Source organism: Eptesicus fuscus, chromosome 15, assembly GCF_027574615.1.
Source record: "Eptesicus fuscus isolate TK198812 chromosome 15, DD_ASM_mEF_20220401, whole genome shotgun sequence".
Lineage (NCBI taxonomy): Eukaryota > Metazoa > Chordata > Mammalia > Chiroptera > Vespertilionidae > Eptesicus > Eptesicus fuscus.
This window is the reverse complement of record NC_072487.1, coordinates 57,040,610-57,050,079: the sequence shown is the minus strand read 5'-3', so window position 1 is coordinate 57,050,079 and position 9,470 is coordinate 57,040,610. Positions and strand designations below refer to the sequence as shown.

The window sequence follows — 9,470 nt, the reverse complement described above, 5'->3', positions numbered from 1 at the left end:
CTTTGTAGGTATTAAGAGTCTATGTGATACATGGTTTACTCCACAGGTAATGGTGATTCCTCATTTTTTAAACTTTGAACATCAATTGCTTGATGATACATTTATGTGTCTAACCATGTATTGGTGTTAAACTGACTCAAATATGAACTGTAGGTGCTTTTATTATGCCTTATATCAAAGAAGGATTACCTATTATTTTTTATTTTATTTTGAGGCACCTCTCATTCTCCAGGAATGCTAAAAAAAAAATCCTGCAATTAACATATGTAATACTTTAAACAATAAAAAAATCCTGCAATCAACTCTTTTCAATTGTAACAAATTCAACTTGATGCTGTTTTTTAGAACACTGTCTTCTTTATTTTTCATTGACTTCCTGTAATGCTCTATTTTTTGCAGAGTTCCAGGAACCAAACAGAATTCATACCAATGAAAACTACATGTGTGGTGAACAGTATTTATATTTTAAACAAGGTGTATATGTACATTTATGTAGACCAGTTAACAGATATTATATATCAAAGCAATCTCCAAGAAAGCCTTTTAGGTAATCCCTAATTTAAAGGTCTCAACGGCATAATAAAATCGTGATTCTCTGTAGCTCCATGACTTCTAACAAGGTCTTCAAGGTCACAGCTGTCTGAAGGGCAATTCTGGGATTAGAAAATGCCAGGGTCCTCTCTGAACGGAACCTCAACCCACCTGGGCTATATTTACAGAATCAGCTTCTCCAGAGCGACAAACAGCAATAAAGAAGCGTCTTCTTACTTATTTGGAAAGGGTCAAGGGGTGGAGACTCGGAGTTTTGGTGTTGGTGTTAGCAGGAATCTGAAGAGCTGGAGGAAAGTTCATGAAAGCATACTCAGGAACAAATCCACCTATGACATTCAAGGGAGAGAATTCACACTTGGAAACTTTCTCAAGGGACACCTTCTCTTAGGCTCTAACTTTTGGAAGTCAGTATTTTTGTCACATGACGCTGTCACACTTGCGAAGTATGGGCTCGGTGTCATCAGACTTATGCCCCTGTACCACCTGGCCAACTCATGTAGCCTCATTGGGAGCTTGGGCTCTTTTATTGGTAGAAATCAATGAGACTCATAAATACGTTTCAAACAACACAGTGTGTGCATACATGCAATGAAGAGGTGACATTGCAGATTGTTCTTAGTTAAAAATGATCAAGTTTGGCTTTGAGGCCATTGACTTATATAGTTAGCGTCAATGGCTGCCCTCTCTCTGGGGCTTTCATCTTCCTCTTGAGCTCACCTTCTTTCCCCAGCATCCTATCTTTGTGTTATTTGTACAGGATTACTGTTGCCCAATCCCCAGTAGAGCAATCTAAGGGATTACTCTTAGTGGGGGTGTTCTTGGGAACCATAGCCTTCAAAATTCCAAAAGGAATAATTTGGTGGTGGAATTTTACGCGCTGTGATCAGTGGGTGGGCATGGTGCAGGGAATGGAGAATCAGAGAGGCCTAGTCACTGTCCCCAAATCACACTTGAATGGTAACACCTCTTCCAGGAGCTTTTCTTTATATCTAGAGGGTCAGAGAGATTGCTTTTTTTTTTCAGAGAGGAAGGGAGGGGGAGAGATAGAAACATCAATGATGAGAGAGAATTATTGATCAGCTGCCTCCTGCCCGCCCCCCACGGGGGATCCAGCCCAAAACCCAGGCATGTGCCAGATCTGAAATTGAACCGAACAATGACCTTCTGGTTCATAGGTCAATGCTTAACCAGTTAGCCACTGTGGCTGGGCCAGAGAGATTGCTTTTAACTTTTGCTAGACCTGGAGTTTTAAGAGTTTGACATGGGAAAACTTTATAGGCCATGGCTGGTACCTGAAAATGACATTAATAGTCACCTAATAACATCCTCTTTGTTTAAAATACCATTCTTTCAAGGAGCTTAAATGAACAAAATTTATTTTCAGAGGCAGGGAGAGAATACATATTTTCTCCATTTTACAGATGAAGAAATGGAGGTAGAAAGTTATGGATCAAATGTGATTTGGTCAAATGTGACCCCAGAACCCAGTCTCTTGGCCAGGGCAAGAGGGACCTCTCTCCTGCACCCTGAGCTTTGGAAAGCTGGGCTCTGGTCCTTCACAAACTCCATCCCTTCCTAAGTGTCAGCAGCCCACAGCGCCATGGGGCCATGACACCAGAGTTTTGGAACCCCAGATTTCCTTGACCTTAAAGTCCCAACGTGTACTTCCCAGGGTCTGCATGGGCCTCCTCACAGGTACATGCACCTGAGCTCAAGTTGTGGCCTGACTGACTGCATGCACGGAGGAAGCTTGTGCAGCGGGGGTCCACATGCATGTACTGGAGGCTCTTCTGGAATATGATGGAGCTGGAAGTGGGAAGAGAAGGGGTCTGGGGCAGGCTCTCCCATTCCCCATTCCTCAGATCAAACTGTGAGGAGTCTGAATGGGAACCTGCCCTTCCAGGTTGCTTCCAAGGTTTGATTTATGACTTAAATATTTAGACATAAGTATGTGGGCCTCCACTTGAAATCTTGCCTCTGCCCCTCAAATGTTATGGGTGGCGATGTTGGTCATGACTGTTAAAAGCCAAAGTTAGAGGAAGAAGTTGGAGATCTGGGGTGGTTATATAATTTAACACAAATGGGAGTCTCTAGCTGCACTTTGCAAATCTGTAGAAGCCAAAATACAAGCCTTGTGTATGTATCACTGGGAGCAGACCAATACATTGAACATACAAAGGGCCTGGTCCCCATGGTTCTGTCATGTGGGCTTCCTTCCTCCCCCAGTTTATGAAGAGGAGGAGAAGGACCCTTTTCATCGGCCCTTCCGGTGACCTGAGAGGCCCAGGCTGGGAATCCCAAAGGCAATAGGTTGCCTATTGAATATCAAAGTCAGGGTTTGTGGTAGAAAAATAAAATAAAATAAAATAAAACAGCCAGTCAATTCCAGAGGACTGTCCGTCTTCCCCCTTCACCCTAAGCATTTGAAAGGAAAGAAAGACTCAAGGGTTGTTGTCGGGGTGGTTTTCAGCCTCGCGTTCCCAATCACCGAGTAAAGTAAGGGGGAAAAAAGCAGTGTAGAGAAGCGATGTCCTCTGGGAACAAGAGAGACTGTCTCCCGAGCAGTCCCAAGCCCCGCATTTCCGGCTTGCCCCAGGCTGCCAGGCTCTGGCTGGGTCGGGGGGCGCACACCGAGGACGGGGCGATGCCTGCAGCACCTCCCGTCTCCCACTTTTCGCCGGCAGCCTTGCGGGGAGCTGCGGGACATCGCCCGTTTAAGGGGCGGGGCGCGGCTCCACGTGCTTTCTGCTGAGTGACTGAGCTACAAAAACACAGGCCGGGGGAAGAGGGCGGGGAAGGAGGGAGAGAACAGGCTTTGACCGATAGTAACCTCTGCGCTCAGCGCGGCCGAATCTATAAAAGGAACTAGTCGCGGCACAAGCCGGGTAATTCCGAGCGAGACAGAGTGGGGCCGGGACCGCCGAGCCGAGCCGACACATCTTCCCCCCGGGGCGCGGGTGGGCAAGGCAGGGGTCGCCGCAGGACCAGGGCCACCAGAGCCCATTTCTCGGGGCGCTCCGCTCCCTTTTCTTTCTGTCCCTCCCCTCCCCCCCTTCCCCTTCTCCGGAAGGGTTTTTCAAGGAGTGGGGAAAAGAGACGAAAACACAAAAGTGGAAAACAGGTAAGAGGCTCTGCAGTGACCTAGGCGTTTTTGTTTTGTTTCGGGGCTGAGGAGGCTTTGGGATGCGCTAAGATTCGGGGACTCTAGTCCGGACCCCCACATCCCCACCTCTTGCATTGAAATGGTGCGGGGGTAGCGTGAATGTGGGGATGTCGTTCTAGGACGAGCTCTGTGCGACCCAAAGACGCGGCGCTGCTGCTCTCCGGGCTCGCCCTGTGGTGAGCCCCGGGAGCATCTCTGGGCTGGGAGACCCGGGCGCAGTACCTCGCAGTACCTCATCGTGGGTTGGGGGGCTCCTGGTCCTGTTGGGAGCACTGCTGCCGGAGTGGGGAGAGTGACGGGTCCTGCACGGAGCGCCTCCCTTTGTTTGGAAGTGCCCGGGCCGGCTAGAAACGCCTCTGGGTGCGGGTCGGCGGGCGCCCACCAGGATGAATGCCTACATTGAGCCCCCAGTGGGTGCTTAGGAAGCTGGTCAGAATTGGGCTCTGACCCGGGGGTCCGCCCCGTGCGCCCTCAGACTGGACGGCGCGTTCTTGTCCTCTTAAGAACCTGCCGGGGAGGTGTCCCAAACGGGGTCGGTGGGGATATTGCTCACTTGGTTTGACTTGGGGGTCCTGCTCACAGTCTCCGTGCGCTCACCGGAGCTGGTGTCCCTGGCGCAGCGGGACGAGCTTTATTATTTAAAAAAACAGAAGATTTAGAAGGAGAGCCTGCACAAACCTGGAGCTGAGGGTGCCCATTGCACTGCGCCCCCCGCCCCCGCCAGCTTCCTGCCCTTTGCTGCTAGTCTCTTGGGGCAGCCTAAGTCCGGGCATGGATGGAGAAGCTGGGGCGAGATGGTGCAGAGGAATGACCGAGAGTAACCCCGGCGGGCGGTGCAGAACTGGGAGCTCCGCGCCTGGGCTGGGCTGCGCGGTGGGGGTGGGGGTGGGGAGGGCTGGGCTCGGGCTGCGGGTGGCCCCGGGGGGACTGGCCCGCAGCGCCTCCTGGCCGGGTGGCTTGGGAATTGGCCCTGTGGCTAGAGTGGGGCCGGGCTCTACAAGGCGTTGTTGCTAGCGGGCTCCCACTGAGATCCCGTGAAGGAAACCCTGGGGGTTCAGATGAAAGCCCTTCTGGTTGTTTTTTGTTAGAATGTTTCCTGACTCCCAGACCTTGGTAATTCAGAAGGTTCTTGCGGCGTGGGCCTGTGCCAGGGTTGTGTGTAGGTGCCTGCCCGCCCCCCTCCCCCCCCCCCCAGCACTTATTAGACAAAAGGAAATAAGATTTTTTTTTTTACCCTTGTCTTTTTGCATCTTTTAAAACCCAAGGCTTTTCAGTGACACCTCACAAAGTGAGAGGATGGTATAGACATTCATGTAATAGAGGACAAATTTGATATTTAAAAAAAAAAACTTGCTTGTTGATGAAAATCAAGTCGTTTTCTAAGGCCGGATCCCCCCTCCCCCTGCCCCTCCCCCTCCAAAAGGACCACCTCACAAAATTTTCCAACTTCAAAAGCCAAGTTTTGCTGGTTCTTTTAACAGTAGTTGGGGGCCCCAAACCCAAGTTTTGATCTTGTTTTCAGACAAAACTTAAATCTCAACTAAAAAAGTGCTTATTTTCTCATCTCTTTTTATTTCAGCCCATTTTTCTCATCCCCACCACAAAAATAATGGAGACTTCTTTCTGTTGTTCGTATCATTCTGTTGAGAACACTTCTCGCAAATCCAAGAAAGTGTGAAAGCACGGAAAATGTCTGGAGTAGAGCCTCTTCAGAGAGTATACTCATTTCCAAATACAAAGTTTCCAAAGTCAGCCCGTTCCCCAGATGCTCATATGGAGCATTAAATCGTGACAGGGAGAATTTGGGGAACATTGGCCACACAGAGCAAATTGGTATCTTCTTGAGCAAAAGCGGTAGGGTCAGTGTGACCAGCCTTCTTGATGGCCGCTGTCCGTGCATGTAGTCAGGATAATCGATGAGCCCCCTTACCAAGGACAAGCCTGACACATTTGTAAAGGAGACACCGGGGATAGGTGTGTCTCCCCTCCAGATGAGCATTTGAAATCTCAACCCTTACAAGCATTTTGATTTACATATAAATTAGAGGCCTGTAATGGACACCCAACACATTTTGACTTAGGGCCTGGTCATGTGAGACAGTGATTAGTCTAGGATTGGGTGATTTGGGTTTAATTGTTTTAAACCTTTGCTCTAGGAAGCCTCATTGTTTACATTATTAAAAATTAATGAAACCGAATGAAACAGCGGCACAGCTTTTTATCTTCTGTAGTATTTACCTAATATGGAGAGAAGTTGGCATATTTTCCCAGTTAAATATTTTAGGGATCTTCCCTCCCATAAAGTAAGTTGCTTATGGTATATTTATAGTGATTACAAATTGTTAATGTGTACATGATTTCAACTTTTAGCTCCTAAAATAGTTAAATGGACATTGCCTTAGATTCTTTAATTATGAACCTTTTAGGGTATCTAGAAAATACCAATAGACATGTGGTATTTTTCTATAATACTCTCAGATTCAAATACATTTTTTTTTTTTCACTACTGGCTACTTAAAGAAATAATGCATGTATAGTGCTCCTTATGGTCAGTTACTCCAGCATCAACTTATTTTATTATTTATTTATTTATTTATTTATTTTAAATTTCTTTATTGATTAAGGTATCACATATTTGTCCTCATCCCCCCATTCCTATCCCACGCCCCTCCCCACACATGCCCCCACCCCCCTGTTGTTCTTAACCGCTGGTTAGGCTCTAATGCCTGCACACAAGTCCTTTGGTTGATCTCCCCCTTAACCCTTCCCTTCCCTACCCTCCCCCCGAGGCCCGACAGTCTGATCCATGCCTCCTTGTTTCTGGGTCTGTTCTTGTTCATCAGTCTACGTTGTTCATTATTTCCCCTGGATGAGTGAGATCATGTGCTATTAGAAATACACTTATAAGAACCGAAAATGAGACAAGCAATAATGGTTATGGTGACAGGCAAATGAATCAGTCTGTAGTGAGTTTCTTTCTGGGCCAACAGTTCTTTTGAGACCCAATTTCAATGTCCAACAGTTCCTTATGTGTACATGTCAGCACTGACATTTCAGTTCTGGATGGTGGACAAATGGTGGTAATGCAGGTCCGACTCTGTCTGGTTTGGTCCTGGGCAATCTGCAGTGATGCACAGCTGCTAACTGCTAGTATGGGAAGGCCACATCAGCGTCTTCCGTCTCTGGACTGCTTCTCTTCTGTCTTCATGGCTGGAGTAGTCCTGTCGATTCCTCTCTTGCTGGAATCCACATGGTCTCGGAGTCAGCATCAACTTTTAAATGATTTTTCTGAAAATTTGTTTTACTTAGCTCTTCTAGGAAAGGGCCTATACTAAAAATTGAGACCCTTTTCATATCTGCATGTAGCAGTAATCATAAATGCCAAAGTTATTGCATTGTTTATTTAATAGACAGTTCAATAGCACTGTGGGCCAAGTACTGTTCCAAATGCTTTTCGAACACTAATTTATCTTTACAACGAACTGACTTATCATTCCTATTTTGTAGCTTAAGAAACTGAGAGGTTAACTTACTTGACCCTGACCACACATTTTGCAAGTGGCAGAGCTAAGATTTGAACCTGACCAGTGAGCTCAAGTTCTTGAACTCGCATACTAAGCAGTGAGGTGGTACGGTTTCGGCTGCTGCTGGCAGAGGCCTTTCCAAGGATGCTCACTGTGTTCTGGTATGTTCATCTGCTAAGTCCTTGTCAGAATCTGCAGCCTGTATCATATTTCCCTTGTTTCTGAGTGGGCCAGCCGAATTCTCTTCAGCTTGTTGGGACATTGGTTGCATAGGGATTGCAACACCATGGAAAAAACAGACAAGATTTGCTCAACTCCAGTTCTTGGTTTAAAATGAAAAGTGAGCTGTTGCTTCAGTCACATATTCGTGAGTAGATATATGATCTCAAAATGTTTCTGTGCACAATACACAGAAAATGGAGTGGCAGAGTATTTGGCTGTTAAAGTATAAGGAACAGCCCTGGCTGGCGTGGCTCAGTTGGTTGGAGCGTCGTCCGTGCACCAAAAGGTTGCTTGTTTGATTCCGGGTCAGGGCACATATCTGGTTTGTGGGTTCGATCCCTGGTCGGGGTGCATGAAGAAGGCAACTGATCAGTCTTTCTCTCTTTCTCCTCGTGTAAGGAACAAAAGGAAAAAGGGATTTTTAAAAATTGCTTATAATACAATAAAATTCCTGCCTGTTGTATCCTTAATTGTGTTGTGGGCCATTGAAATAAGCTATTTCTCTGTTACTGCCATTACTGTCTAAGAACCAAATTTAGCCTTTTTTAAAGACATCTCTGAAAGTAAATACAGTTTCAAAGTCTACTTTATAAAAGTGACATAGGATGGGAAATGGTGTAGCAAGTTAGAAATAAACTCTTAGAAAAAAATTCTTCTTGGTCAAAACATGTATATTGTTGATTTATTGTGTGCTAGATGTTTTAAGCATTTTACATGTGATATTTCAGTTCATTCTCATGAGAGAACCACATGAGGAGGGTACTGTTATCTTCCTTTTACAAACTGAGGTATTAGACAGGTTAGGTAGTCTGATCATGGAGATTGTAAGTAGTGGAGCTGAGGTTGCATACCACTCAGTTTGGCTCTCATGGATTTATCAAGATCAGGGTAGGACCTGTCACAATATCAAAGTCTGACAATTGAAGTTCGGACAAGAGTCAGAGCGATTTCCCTTTTCATTGGATAGTTTCACCTGAAAATAGTTCCCTGCATAGGTAACCAGCATAGATGCTGATAGAGAGGTGCATTTTAGAAGTATTTGAAGGCAGAGAATGAAAATCTCCTATGTAAAATTGTTTTCAAATAGAGCCTTCTGTTACTCTGCATTGAGATGATAAACTGTATTAAAGAGTGTTTAGAATGAAAATGCATGAGACTTGGATCCTAAAACAAAATAAACTTTGAGATCCTGTCTTTTTTCATTTTGAAAACATACTTTAAGATCTGATTTAAATGCCCATCCTTCCCATAAACTCTCATGGATTCACTCCTTGCCAACAGAGTTAAAATGAACCTGTCCCCTTCTCTTTTACTCCCATAAGTTTGGGTTACAGCACCGTTCATGTCATGTATTTAATTGTGTTTTGATATCATTAACATTTATTTGCCTTCCTTTTGAGCGTATACTTCTCCAGGAGGAGGTCTTTGGTTTATTCTCCCCAGTCCTTAATTCAACCCTTTTGATACGGGATATGGAAGATGTTCAATAAGTGCTGACTTGAACGAGTCAAACCAAGAGAATGGGAAACTAATGTTTGTTTTCTATATTGTAAAATAATTAAAATGGGATAATTATAGAAAAGCATTAGAAATAGAATTGTTGGAGAAATAACTGTAGTTAAGGTTAGGTTTATGATTGAGAAATTTTAGTACATACTTAAATTATCTAGGCCCGCTAACTTTGTTAGAACAAACAATTCTGATTCCATTCAGTTTCATTTCTCTTTTTGAGGCAGCTGTGATTTGAGATACTTTCACATTCATGTACTCTGATTTTCACATTAATTTATTTTTAAAATAAGAATGAGATAATTCACCAAGTAATTTAGAATTTAAATACTTTTTAGAAACCAAAATAACCTTTATGTATAGGACCTTTTATTCATCCTCTCTCTCTCTCTCTCTCTCTCTCTCTCTCTCTCTCTCTCTCTGTGTCTGTGTGTGTGTGTGTGTGTGTGTGTGTATGTTGAAAACTGCAGCATTTTCTATGCCAAATCCAACTTCCAAGA

The 9,470-nt window shown here is 44.9% G+C and overlaps 1 protein-coding gene across 1 annotated transcript in view; it reads left to right on the top strand.

The window, feature by feature from the left end:
• Window positions 1-3,422: 3,422 nt before the first annotated feature.
• ABCA1 (ATP binding cassette subfamily A member 1) overlaps window positions 3,423-9,470 on the top strand; it is a 112,039-nt gene continuing 105,991 nt past the window's right edge. Inside the window, exon 1 of the mRNA XM_008141836.3 lies at window positions 3,423-3,673. The gene's annotated coding sequence lies outside the window, so the exon portion shown is untranslated. The remainder of the gene's footprint in view (window positions 3,674-9,470) is intronic.